Source organism: Myxine glutinosa, chromosome 1 (genome assembly GCF_964187855.1).
Source record: "Myxine glutinosa chromosome 1, kmMyxGlut1.1, whole genome shotgun sequence".
NCBI lineage: Eukaryota > Metazoa > Chordata > Myxini > Myxiniformes > Myxinidae > Myxine > Myxine glutinosa.
The window spans coordinates 414,785,206-414,799,888 of NC_136261.1; the positions used below are offsets into that span (position 1 = coordinate 414,785,206).

General features: G+C 44.7%; 1 protein-coding gene across 9 annotated transcripts in view; it reads left to right on the forward strand.

The window, feature by feature from the left end:
* Nucleotides 1–14,683, forward strand: part of LOC137417712 (uncharacterized) — a 152,625-nt gene that overhangs the window by 58,190 nt on the left and 79,752 nt on the right. For 2 of the 9 annotated variants that reach the window (XM_078770535.1, XM_078770537.1), the window contains exon 1: nt 706–3,297. The exons of the other annotated variants lie outside the window; for them this stretch is intronic. The gene's annotated coding sequence lies outside the window, so the exon portion shown is untranslated. Of the gene's footprint in view, nt 1–705; nt 3,298–14,683 lie in introns of those variants that run through there. 9 annotated transcript variants of the gene reach the window in all.

Below are 14,683 nucleotides of genomic sequence, written 5' to 3' on the forward strand. Positions count from 1 at the left end.
TGGAGAGAGTTGGCTGAGGACGGAGGGGATTGGAGGAGTATCACGGTCAAGGCTGGGCAGAAGCTTGGTATCGTTTGACCCCCTTATAAAGGGAAGAGGAGGAGGAGAACAACAACAACAACTCCCCACATTTTGTGAACATGAATAAAAGTTCCAGTACCTTGTTATGTTCTGATATGCAGGTATCATGTTCTTCGGTTGTCCGTCCGTGTGTCTGCTGCAATAACTTGTGAATTGTTAATGGGATTTTTTTTTAACCAAACTTGGGACAGGCATGTAATATCATAACAAAATAAGTAATATGTAGGAACAAAATAACATTGTAACAAAATAATATAGTAACAAAATAATACAGTAATGTGTTGCAACAAAATAATGTAGTGACAAGGTAATATAGTATCAAAATAATTATCGCTAATACAGTAAAAACAAAAAAGGTGTCGGTTGATGGTAAATAACAATTAAAGTATTTTTTTTGTTTCCCCTCGGACAAGATCGGAGCCGATCAGAAAAAGGGCCAAAAAAAATGGGGCACCAAAAAAAAGTTTTAAATTGTTTTTACCATCAACCGACGCCTTTTTTGTTTTTACTTTTTGTGCTAAAATAATTTTGTTACTATATTACTGTCGCTCCGACCGACCGATCATCTGTCCATGTACTTTTGTGTTCACGATATTTCAAAAAACCATTGAGCATTTTGCTTTCCTATTGCAGATTTCTATCCCTCATGTCATTATCTCAACCTGATTAGATAACGGCTGTGATTGGCTAAATTTTGGAGAATGTTATTCGGGAACTTTCCAGTTTCTGTGAAAAGATTTTCAGATCCCAAAATGTGCACTGGGACAACGTTTCTGGTTTCTCTGGAATTGGGCTCAGTGATTTCTGCAGTCTCCATTTTCAGGATGATGGATTAACACCCAAGTCTGGTACGTGACGTATTTTTTTAAAACAACACAGCATGTCAAGCAGTAACCTTGATGTTCTGTGATTTATTTATTTATTTTTACCTCTGCCACCAAAGGTGGATGGAGGTTATGTTTTCACCACTGTTTGTTTGTCTGTGAGCAGAATATCTCAAAACATTATGGATGGATTTTGACAAAACTTGGCGGGTGGACAGGTTGTGTGTGTGACGAGGACATGTTGGTTAGATTTTGGTGAAGATCCGGATGCGGGTCCTATAATTAGCCATTCTGCCGCATTGCAGGAGACAGGGTTTTGCCTTCTTTTTTTGAACCCACATATGATATCTGGTCACAATCCTTTGTTTTCTATACTCAATGGGATAATTAGGTTGTACCTGAGCCAGGGATTACTTCATTGTTTTCCATGATTGCTTTTGGATAACGATAGCATGAGTTTTCTGGAACTGAAATATTGAGATTTTTGCAGATGGGTGAGTGGATTACTCCACATTCCTTGTGTATTTGGGTGTCGTCCAAGCAGCATTTTTGTCCATCGGTTGTTTTCTCATATAGTTTTGGACTTTCCCCAAATGGTGCCAATCTCATCTCCACTATTTTGTTTGCCAGCTCTTTTTCCAGTCTTCGTTGTGCCTCATCATCCTTGTACTCCTCTCCTTCACCTCCTTGTTACCCTGCGCTCGCGAAGCGAAAGGCAGGGTTTAGCATTCGGGTACGTACGTGCATGTCTGCATTTTAAAAATTCATTTTCTCGGCAACTGTGGGTCCGATTGACATGAAATTTTCGCCATAGGAGGGCCTCCGGCTGTAGAATATTTTAGTGAATATTATGAGATCACAGGTCACGTGGTATGGGTGCCATCTTGGAAAAACCAAAAACCTTTGCACCTCTATCTCAAAAAGCGCTGCACATAAATAATTGAGACAGGTCTCATTGCAAAGAACTCTCCATGTGGAATAACATATGTGAATGACGACGTCATAATTCGACAAGTAAAAAACTTTATCCGATCAGGATGAAATTTCTTAATCATCTTCTCGGTATAAATTGATGCAGAAATAAAATTATAATGACGTTGTAGGTCACGTGGTTTGGACGCCATATTGTTTTGAGTGGAAAGCCTGAAAAACCACTGAAATCAAATTTTCTCCAAAACAACTGAAAGACCAAGGCCAAACTTTGCAGGCAGGATCACATACCCAAGACGAACAAAAAAGTAAAAAGTCTGTGAGCATGACGCCATTCATCACATGGTGACGTAAGCATAAACTTTTAAAACCTAGCTCCTCCCTCATTTTTTGATCTTATCGAGGGGAAGCTTCACAGATGTGTTCAGCATGTCAGTCTGCTAAAATGACCTGTTGGAATTTTCGATGAGTCACGTGGTTTGGCAGATATAAATAATTAAATGAAAATATTAAAAATTTTATAACTCTTGAACCGCTTCATTGATCGATGTGAAACTTTAAATTGTAGTGGAGGTAATGCAGTGTAACAAGTGTGCAAAATTTCAAGATGATTGGATGTATGGTCTGGAAGCTTGAAGTTGTTATTGCGTGAAGAAGAAGAGTCATCTAGAGTGGGCATGGAATTCATTATCACACTGCACACGACGAGCAGGCAAAGTACGGAGCAACCTCACGGGGTCATTTTGACCTCATATAAAATTTTGATTTCAGATTTGTCGATTGCTGAGGTATATTAACACATGACCAAAACAGATTTGGCAAAATTCCCACAATTTTTGATGAAAATATAACATTTGTGTCTGCATTGCAGGAAAGTAAAGTGTGTGCCATGTCAGCATTTTAAAAATTGAAACGTGGCTCATTGCAAAGAATTCCATATGGGGAATAGGTGTTGTTAACGATGACATCATTGGTGCCATAATTATGATGTCATAATTTGACAGGGCCAACGCTTAGTCTGATCAGTTTGAAATTTATTGAGCATGATCTATGCGACAATTATTTAGAGAATATAAATTTATGATGTCATCGCTCACGTGGTCGAACAGCCATATTGGATCAAAAAAAAAAAAAACGTTCAAAAATAGAAGAGTTGGCTTGCACCAAGTTGACTGCGCAGGGTAAGTATTCTATGAATACCGTCTAGTTCCCTTCTGTGTCTTATCATCCGCCATTCTCATTTTCATCCCATTCATTTATGTTGGTGTTTTCACTCGGTCTACAATTGCAAGTGTGTTTCCCCTCCCCATTAAGGTGGTTCTTTGTCTCCTCCACCTCTGTCTCACCACGACTTCACCTCTGGGTCACCAGAAATGCTCTGCATTCCAAACCATTGCTTCATTGTGCAGTCCATCCCAGCGCCATTGTGGCCACTTTTCCACCTCTCCTCTGCCCATCCATGGTGAGCGCGTGGCTCCCAACCTCCTAATTTATTCAGCTTGTCTTCTGGCCTTCACCGTTATCTCTGATTTTATTTTTATTTTCGGATTTATGTGCCGTTGACACAACTTTGTTGAATTTTTGGGATGGCACAGTGTCGCTGCTCTGGTGATCAATGTGGTATTTTTCAGCTTGTCCATTAAAGTACCTCCTCTACTGACATTGGGGGACACTGTTGATGTTGACATTGTGAATCCCCCACTGTTGATGTCTTGAATAGACGTTACAGTAGTAAATGGACTCCTTCTCCTCCTTGCGATAAGGTTCCTTTTCTTGTTTTTTTTTTTTGTTTTTTTTTTTTGTATACTGAATCGAGGCTCGTGAAAGAGCTAACATTTATTTCACAAACAAATCAACCAGACAAACAAAATATACAAAAAGAGGGAGCGGAAGACAAGATGGGGAGAGAAGGGGAAGCACACAACCACAACATTTGAGAGCAGGGAGAAGTGTGGGAGGGAGAGGGCTTGGGGGCAGGAGGCATGGGAAGGGGGGGGGGGGGGGGGGAGAGGTATAAAACACAAGGGGACCGAAATTAGCGGGGGTAGAAAAGATCAAGGTTTTTGGATGGGGGAGGATAAGAGATGGTGGTGAACAGCTGTTTTAAAGACCTGGAGGGTGGAGTGGGATTGAAGAGAGTGAGGGAGTTTGTTCCAGAGGCGGGAGAAAAGAGGAATGAAGGAGTGAAAGTGAGCAGAAAGTCTTGATTTTGGCAGTTTAACCATAAGAGGGTTGCAGGCAGATCTTGTGTGACCTGCAGGAATATTTGGGGGACAGAGCCCAGAGAGAGCTGGGGGGGCAAGGCCAGAGAGGAGTCGGTAGAAGACGGAAAGACCACCAACCTGCCTGCGGTGAGTGAGTGAAAGGCCCTTGGAGTTAGCTTCATTGCGGGAGATTCCAATGATTCTGAACGCTTTGGTTTCAACAGCGTGAAGACGAGCTAGGTGTGAGGCAGGAGCACCAGACCAGAGGGGAGAGCAGTATTCCATAGAGCTGCGGATGAAAGCCTTGTATGTGGTGAGGAGCTCAGGTGTGCCAAGGAAGGACTTCGCACGACGGAGGATGCCCAATCGGCGACTGGCTTTGGAGGCCAGATTTGAAATGTGGTTTTCCCAGGAAAGATCATGGCAAATAGTGAGACCCAAAAGCTTGAGTGACAGAACTTCTTGGAGAGGATTATTCAGAAAGTGGATGGGAGGGTTTTCCAGTCGGTCTTTTCGGAGAGACATCGTAAGAGTGTGAGATTTATCAGGATTGAAGGACATGTTCCATTTGTTTGCCCAGTCTGTGATTTTGTCCAGGTCTGCAGAGAGTGAGGAGGCTGCAGACTGCCGATCTGAGGGATGAGGTATGGAGCGACAGAGAGTAGAGTCGTCAGCAAAGAGATAGAGAGGATTTTCAAGAGAGTCAGAGAGATCATTGATGAAGACCAGAAAAAGCACAGGGCCCAGAACACTACCTTGGGGAACTCCAGCCTGAACAGGAAGAGGAGATGAGAGAAACCCATTCAGGGCCACACGTTGACTACGACCAGAGAGGAAGTCCGCCAGCCATGCGTGGAGATTTCCATGGATACCAAAGGAGGAGAATTTGGTGAGCAGAGCAGGGTGCCAGACCGTATCGAAGGCACGTGAAATGTCAAGGGAGACAGCTCTAATTTCCTGTTTGGTGTTGAGGACCTCCATCCATTGTTGAGAAAGCAGAAGCAGCATGTCCAGAGTAGAGTGACCAGGTCTGAAACCAAATTGATGATCAGAGATCAAGCCATTGGAGAAGAGGAAAGATTTCATATCTGAAGCAATGATGGATTCCATGACTTGCTGATAATTGGGAGAAGGCTGATTGGTCTGTAGTTGCTAGGATCTGTTTTTGCACCTTTTTTGTGCAAAGCGGTGATGTTGGCTGATTTCCAAGCAGATGGCAGATGACCTTGAGGAAAAGAGGGTGAAGAGAACAGAAAGAGGGAGTGAAAGAGCGGAGGAACATGATTTTAGGACCCGTGGGCTGATGCCGTCAGGACCAGTTGCAGAATCAGAGTCGAGGGTTGACAGAAACTTTTCCACCTTGTCAGGAGGAAAGGACACAGAGTCCAGGAGCAGCTGGGTACGACTGGGTACGGTGGGTACAGAGAGGGATGGGTTTGGGACACAAGATTTAGAGGCAAACACAGAGTTGAGGCATTCAGCTTTTTCACATGCGGAGTCAGCCGTTAAGCCATTTGAGGTGAGGGAGGGGATGGAGAGGGAACAAACACCAGAAACAGATTTGACCAGACGCCACCAGGATTTGGAAGAGGGAGACAGATAAGAGAGTTCGGTCTTGAGAACGGTGAGATATTGTTTCCTGGCTCTCCTGAGGGTGGATGGACACACACTTGTTTTGGGCTTTGTGAAAGGAAATGAGATTTCCTTCCGTTGGATTTGCTTTCCAGGAGACGAAAGCAAGTTGTTTCAGGGCAACAGCCTCACCACAAGAATCCATGTACCATGGACGGGAGGAAGGGTATGACAACTGAAGACGAGATGGGATAAATCTGTGCATGAGAGAGAGCAATTTACTTTGAAAGAATTCCCAGGATGAGTTTATGTCAGAGGCGGTAGAGATGGGAGACCAGTCCAGATGATTGATGGCTGCTTGAAGACCGTGCCAGTTGGCCTGAGTGAAATGCCAGACTCGTCGACGCTGCGGAGGCTCTCTGAGAATGGTCAGAGAGATGTCCACTTTGACAAGCACATGATCAGATGAGTCGATTGGAGCAGAAGAAGAGCAGCAGACATTTTCAGGGAAGTTAGTCATAACCAAATCCAGAAGAGAAGATGCTCCGTTGACTGAGATCCGGGTCGGGAAATTGACAGATTGTGTCAGTCCCAGTGAGTCGCAGAAGTCCTTTGCTGAAGAGCCATGGCTGGTGAGAGAGGTACCCACACCCAGCCAACTGGCATGGTGACAATTGAAATCACCACATATGAGGAAGAGAGAGTTGGGATGGGTAGATAGAAGTTGGTCCATATTATCAGACAGCGAGATGTAGATGGAGTCGTCGCTGTTTGGTGGACGATACAACACACATATGAACAAAAGGTGGGAGCGAAGGGGAAGACGTAGCCAAAGGTATTCCTGGGGGTGAGGTGGAGAGAGGGCAGTGGAGGGCGAGTGAGGAAGAGAGTTTTTAAATAAAGATAGCAACCCCACCGCCAGGACGAGGCTCAGGTCTATCATACCGGAGGAGGGAGTAACCTGGGAGAGATACCAAGGCATCAGAGACATCATGAAGGAGGAAATTTTCTGTTAAGCAGATCACATCTGGTTTGTCAGAAGCAACCTGTATGGAGAGATCAGTCAAGTTTGAGCGAAGGCCCCGGATGGTTGAGGTCCATACCGTTAATGAAGAGGAAGGGGGAGCATCGGGTACAGAACAGGGGGGGGGGGAGGGGTAGGGTAAGATGTGGAAGAGGAGGAAGAGGTAGGGAGAGCTGTTGAAGGTGTGTCAGAGATTTCAGAGATTTCAGAATGGCTTGGAGAAAGGGAAGAATGGGGCGGACAAAAGGTTTGATGGAGATTGGGTGAGGCACAGTGAGGTGTTATTTGAGGAGGGGAAGAGCGAGGCAGAAGGTTGGGGGAGATGAAGGTGAAAGTTGGAAGGGGGAAGAAGCAGGGGGGATGCTTTGAGGAGGAGGGGTGAGAGGGGAGTCTAGGAGGGGAGGAGCGAGGGAGAGCCTCGGAGGGGAGGGGTGTGGGGGGAGTTTAGGAGGGAGGGGAGGGAAGGGGCAAGGGGGGAGATTTGAAAGGGATGGGTGATGGGGAGGATTTGGAGGGGAGGGGTGAGATTGGATTTTGAAAAGTGTCCGATTCATGGGAAACGAACATTTTTTGCAAAATGAGTTTGAGACCTTCGAGTCAAAAATACGTTTGAGGACACTGAAGGAGGGGTGGAGTTCTGGATAGTTTAGGGAATGTAGAAAGGAGGAACTGTAAGTGATGGTATTATATATATTTTTGGGATAGATTTGGTTGAATAGATTTGGTGAGCAAGACGAAAGCATCCTTTTGTAGGAGAAGAAGAAAAGGGTGTTATAATATATGACAGAAAATAGTTGTTCAGGGGAGAGATTATACATTTCTAACCACGTGATCGCGTGATCGCGAACAACGTGAACGAAGAACGAACGAACAAAGAAGAGCAACAAATAAACGAATAAGACCTGAGAAGGAAAAAAAATTTTGGTTTTTTTTTTTTTTTTGGAGTAGAGATATTAAACGAGGAGGTATGGGGTGAACGACTGGGACGAAACAGAGAACGAAAATAAATGCAGCGCATTCGACGAATCGCTGAGAAAAACAAAACCACAAGGTCGGAGATGGTACGGTCGCCTAAGCCTACGAGTACTAGGCCTCAGAATACTCGATACGCATTAACCGACGATTGTGTATACATGTACGAAAAATTAGCACCAAGAATTTTCCAAAAGATACGCTAAAGGTACACACACCGAAAGATAGATACAGTCTCGACAAAAACACAATTGTGAAAGATCACTTAGCTTCGAAAGCGTGAGTGCATGGAACAGCTTCGAAAAGACGTGACCTCGCCGTGATCTCGCGAGATCGTCCCCGAAGTGAGCTCGGTGCCGCAACACATGCTTACACCACACGGTGGTCTGTCCCATAATTTGTTTTTTCCTTTATTTCCAACACTCATTTGGTTTGTCGAAGGCTCTTACCTTCACCCACAGTCATCCCAGAAAACACCCTCCTTTGGCCCATCGGAAGTAGTTTCTCACCGAAGCAATCACAGAGCTGGCGACTCAACATTACATTTGTCGATCATTCAACATTGGGTTTTTAAGAGTATTGGGGCCTTTTCATTATTTTGGGTCCTTAGGGTCTTTGTGGCATCTTGGATCTTTAAGGGTATAATAACTCAAAATTTGATTATGTTGCAGCCAATTTGATGCCAATCTTGTGTGTGTACATCAGGGTGTATCCATGTCCTTGCTCATTGATGAGGTTTGTCTGTCTGTGTCTGTCCACTAACTTTTTTTGTCCCATTTGAGCTTTGTCATCAAGTTTTCAACATAACGTTATTTGGAGGATATGGAGAAGACGAATTAATAATTTGGTGAAAAGTTCAAAGGTCAGTGTCACATAAAATCGTCAATTTTCATGAAATTGACATGGAATTTAAAGAATTTGCATGCTGGGTCACTGCATTGGCTCACCAGTCAATAGCTAGAAGCTGATTGTTTTTTGTTTTTTTGTTTATTTTAGAACAAACTGTGAAGGTGGAAAAAAAATCATTAATTCTCATACGATTGACTTGAAAATTGAGCAGGGTTTGCATATTGGTTTGCTGAAGCCCATTGCTTTTGTGGTCAAAAGTTAAAGGTCGCCTAAAATTGTCAATTTTTTGGTATTTTTTGTTCGATATCTACCATATAAAACACAATGTGTGTTTGTGTATTTGTGTGTCTGTCCCTCTTCATAAGGGTAGGTTTTAAAGGCTTTGAGTCGTGCTTTAGTAGTGGAGGGAGTGGGGTTTTATGTGGGGTTTTAACGGGCAATCTTTGCACACTACTGTCCATCTGTTAAAAGACCTAAAATACTCTGAGGACCCAGAATACCCCAAAGACTCAGAAAACACAAAATACCACAAGGATCCAAAAGACCCCAACGACCTAAAGGATCCAAAATATCCCAATGACCCTGGACCAAGAGGACCCAATAGACTCCGAAGTCCCTGAAGACCCAATGGACCCTAAACACCCAAGATATCCTGAGGACTCAAAAGTCCCCGAAGACTCAAAAGACCCCAATACCCTTAAAGATCCAAGATGCCACAAAGACCCTAAATACCCCAAAGAATGAAAAGGCCCCAATACCCTTAAAAACCCAAAATACCCCAAAGACCCAAAAGACCCTTAGATCCATAAACGAAGACCCATAAAGACCCGAAGACCCATTAAACCTTCAAGACCAAAAAGATTGAAAATACCCAAAGACCACAAAACCCAAAAGTGCCTGAAGACCCAAAATTCACCAAAGAACTCAATGCCCTAAAATACGAAATCACCATGAAGACCCCAAATACCCGAAAATATCTCAAAGACCCAGAGGACTGAAAAGACCAAAGGACCCCAAAGACTCAAATGACCCAAAAGACCCTGAGGAACCGGAAGACCCAGAAGACCTAGAGGACCCAAAGGACTGCTGAGGACTCCAAATATCCAAAAGAAGAGTAATTATGTCTCTTACATTGGAATTGTAGATGGTGGCTTACAAACCAAGCCTCAAGGTCGGTGTACAGAGGCATTTTTTTTATAATCACAATGTATATAAAAGGTGCAGGGAGGTGAAATTTGCTGCATGCAATGTGCAACAGGCGCAGAGTAAACCGAGTTTTCATTTACGTCTGTAGAATGTCTAATAAATAAAGATAAATGCACATATGACACTAGGCCCAGGCTTCAGACTTTGGCATGCTCACGCGGCTGCACCATCAAACAAACTGTTACAACCGTCATTTTTGACAAGCTTTATACTGCTTTTCATCATGTTTCGCATATGGAAGACGAATAAGAAGAAGTCCGAATGCAAATTGCACGTGGATGGGCTTTACATTTTCAGATGTTTTCCAGTTTTTTTAAAGTGATTCTTCATTTTTGAGAGAAGCCCAGTGTTGGCTTAGCGGTTATGTTGGCTGGCTTAAAATCTTAGTGTCTTGAGGGGGTGCTGCATTAGTGGCACATCCATGCTCTCAGCCAAGATCTGAGAATTTCTTAAGTGATTCATTCGAATGCGGATCTGAGAATTTCTTAAGTGATTGGTCACCATCAAGAGGAAACAAATGGGGCCAAAATGATGGATATAGATAATTGAATGATGAATGATGGATAGATAATAAGGATGATAAATCAAATAAATAAAATGATAAAATAAAAGGATGATAGATAAAAAGGATGATGAATGATGGATAGATAAATAATTCTTATCTTCCCCCATCCAAAACCTTCATCTTTTCTACCCCCGCTAATTCCACCCCAAATCCACTTTTTTGAAATACCAACTTCTTTCCTGGAAGTCCTTGGTGTCCTTGTGTTTCATACTTCTCCCACCCCCCTCCCCCTTCCCACGCCTCCTCCCCCCAAGCTCTCTCCCTCCCACACATCTCCCGATGTCCCTGCTCTCAAATGTTGTGTTTGTGTGCTTCCCCTTCTCTCCCCATCTTGTCTACCGCTCCCCTTTTTATATTGTTACGGATTCAGGGTCGGCGCTCCCCTTATCAAGGGGGGTTAATCCCCTTGTCTTTAAAGCTGGCCGTCCCCCGATCCTGGAAGCTATGACGTCACTTCCGGTCGGTATTAGCCAGGGTAATTGGTCAATGGAGTCCCAAATACCTGCTTACTAACCTGACCGTAAAGCGAGGAGATAACTCCCGCTCGGACCGTGGACAAGATGGAAATTGCCGAGCGGTTTAGCAATCCGAAGCCCGAGCCATTAACAAAGGACTAAACCCGATCCTGAGCGGTTTCCCAAATCGTGCCACAGGTACTCAATGGAGGAAAGACGAAAGCGATCGAATAAGAGGAAACCAAAGTATAGAAAGAACAAATATGATTTATTAATTATGTACAAAAACCCAAAGAGGAAACGAAAGAGAAAGAATATACAAGAAGAAGAAGAAGCAGACACAGGGCAACCTTAACTATACAGTCTTAACTTAACCCCGGACAAACAGACAGACTCACACGGGATGGTCGTGGTAGGAGAGGAAGGTCCAGGCAGATGGTAGGGGTGGAAGGTCCAGGCAGATGGTTCAAGCATTGAGGTCCGGCTCCAGGTGTTGACTCGTACCGGGGCGAAAACCCGGGCAGGCAGCATGCGCGTACCGTTGGCGCGCGATCGGACCTTATATATGGCGGGGGGGGGGGGGGGGGTAGTCCTTCGCAAGTCCGTATGCGCCGTTCTCTGCTCGTGACCTCCTTACTCAGCTTCTCAGGTGCTCAGCGCCACTTAATGATTCCACGCACATCTGGTACAAACGAGCTCTCTCTGCGCATCGGTCGCTTCCCCTCGCGCAACTGCTCCACTCCACTCAACTCAACTCAACTGTGCAAGGGTGCCGCGCTTGCGCTTATATAGTGCGCTTTTAAATCAAGCCGCGTATTCTCGCACCCCACCCACCGGTGAGCTCACCTCAGCCCTGATTGGATGGCGAGGGCTCACCACTCCACCCTTGATGGAACACTGACAGGGCCACGCCTCGTTCTGGCTGCTCCACCCCCTTCTTCTCCAAGCTTGACCGTGTGCGTCATGGCGTTTGGAGCGAGCACTAAGTCAAAGGCGCGTAACAATTTGTCGGGAGTTAAGCCGCAAAATGAATGAAATTGAAAAGGACCTATCTTATTTAATTAAAGCAACGCAGAGTCAACTATTGGGAACACAGCCTTAACTAAACACAGACTAAGGAAATAACTGAGAAGTTCCTATGGTGTCCTACGTGTTGCTTGTGGACTAACTATGGGTGCGACCTTTAACCTTTTAAACGATGAGATATTATTTACAATAATTATTTACAAGTGAGGGGTTCTCAAAACCGCAACAATATATTATGTTTGTCTGTTTGATTTTTTTTTTGTGATAAATGTTAGCTCTTTCACTAGCCTTGATTCTCTATACAAAAAAAAAAGAAAAAAAGGTATTTAAAAAAACGTTGTGGATGGACACAAAACTTGGTGGATTATTTGGGTAGGTGGATTATTATTTTGCAGATGATCCAGTCATCTTTGCGCAGACTCTGGACATCCTTATGGGGTCGGTCCCTCAAGGTGATGAATGAGGAGTCGGGGCCACTGCGATTATGGGACTCCAGGGTCAACACTAATAGTCCAATAGTCCATGGACCAGAGGGGCCTAACGTGCTCCCTCCTCCCCTCCTACCCCCCACCCCTTGATCCTCCCCAATGTACATAATTATGTTCAGTGATGTCTACTTACATGGGAAAAACATGTTAACATCAAAAAAAATAATTTTGGTAGACATGACAAAATGACCCTTTTCCAAAATATCGACCATTTATTGGGCTTTGCGAATTACGTGCACACTAATTATGATAGTTCCCATGGTTACATAGAAACACTGGTCATACATATAATTATGTACATGCATATAATTATGCATACATTATCAAGCAGTCACCATTTTAAAGCATTTTCTTACATCCAATTCTTGTTTGGGTCATTTTGAGAGCCTGTTCTTCATTTACTAAAAAAGATCCGCATGTAGATTCTGTAGCAGCATAGTTTACAACTTGATGAGTTATTTAGCTTGCATATACGCTCAAAAGGGGAAGGGAAGGGGAAGGGGAAGCCGTAGCCAGAGGTATTCCTGGGGGTGAGGTCGAGAGAGTGCAGTGCAGGGCGAGTGAGGAAGAGAGTTTTTGATAAAGATAGCAAGCCCACCTCCAGGACGCGGCTCAGGTTTATCATACCGGAGGACGGAGTAACCTGGGAGAGAAACTAAGGAATCAGAGACATCATGAAGGACGAAAGTTTCTGTTAAGCAGATCACGTCTGGTTTGTCAGAAGCAACCTGTATGGAGAGATCAGTTAAGTTGGAACGAAGGCCCCAGATGTTTGAGGTCCATACCGTTAATGAAGAGGAAGGGGGAGCATCGGATACAGAACAGGCGGGAGGAGGGGCAGGGTAAGATGTGGAAGAGGTGGAAGAGGTAGGGAGAGCTGTTGAAGGTGTGTCAGAGATTTCAGAATAGCTCGGAGAAAGGGAAGGATGGGGCGGACAAAAGGTTTGATGGTGATTGGGTGAGGCACAATGAGGTGTTATTTGAGGAGGGGGAAGAGCGAGGCAGAAGGTTGGGGGAGATGGAGGTGAGAGTTGGAAGGGGGAAGAAGCGGGGAAGCGCTTTGAGGAGAAGGGGTGAGAGGGGGGAAATGGAGAAGAAATGAGGGTGGGGAGATTTGAAGGGGAGGGGCGAGGGGCGGAGTTTATGAGGGGAGGGGTTAGGGGGGAGTTTAGGAGGGAAGGGACAAGGGGAGGGATTTGAAAGGGATGGGAGATGGGGGAGATTTGGAGGGGAGGGGGGAGTCTCGGAGGGGAGGGGCGAGGGGGATCCTTAGAGGGGATGGGTGTGGGGGGGAGTTTCGGAGGGAAGGGGCAAGGGGGGAGATTTGAAAGGGATGGGTGATGGGGAAGATTTGGAGGGGAGGGGTGATGGGGAAGATTTGGAGGGAAGGGGTGATGGGGAAGATTTGGAGGGGAGGGGTGAGATTGGATTTTCGAAAGTGTACGATTAATGGGAAACGAACATTTATTGCAAATTGAGTTTCTTGTGACCTTCGAGTCAAAAATACGTTTAAGGACTCTGGAGGGAGGATGGAATGCAGGAGAGTTTAGGGAATGCAGAAAAGAAGCACTGTAAGAGATGGATTTTTTTTTTGGGATGAATAGATTTGGTGAGCAAGTCGAAAGCAACCTTTTAAAGAAGAAGAAGAAAAAGGTGTTATAATATGTGTTGTAAGTCTTATTTTCAACTGTGAAGAGAAGACTTCGAGCTGCAGGTTTGACAGGTTGAGTGGCAGGAAGAAAGCCATTGCTAAGATGGCAAAATAAGAAAGAGAGGCTTGCCTGGGCCATGAAGCACCGCTGGTGGACTACTGAAGACTGGAAGAAGGTCTTATGGACCGGTGAATCAAAATTTGAAATCTTTGGTTCATCACGCAGGGTTTTTGTACACCATCGAGTCGGCGAAACGATGGTTTCTCAGTTGGTGACACCAACTGTCAAACATGGAGCAGGAAGCGTGATGGTCTGGGGCTCTTTTGCTGGATCCAGAGTCGGCGACTTGCATAGAGTGACTGGCACCCTGAACCAAAAGGGCGACCACAGCATTTTGCAGCGCCATGCAATACCCTCTGGTATACGCCTAGTTGGTCAGCGGTTCATCCGACAGCAAGATAATGACCCTAAACACACCTCCAGGCTATGTCAAAACTACCTTCGAGGAAAATAACAAGACGGTAGGCTTCAAATCATGGAATGGTCAGCACAGTCTCCAGACTTAAACCTCATCGAGCTGGTTTGGGATGAACTGGACAGAAGGGTGAAAGCATAGCAACCTACAAGTGCAACACATTTGTGGGAACTTGTGCAACAGTGTTGGGAAGAACTTCCCGAACAATATTTGATTTCCAATATTTGATTTTGACTCTTCCCCTAGCATGTTCAGAAAGAATGCCACGAGTGTGTTCGGCGGTTATATCTGCAAACGGTGGCTACTTTGCTGAGTCAAAAATTTAAATTTAATTTTGTTAAACAAAATGATTCAATGATT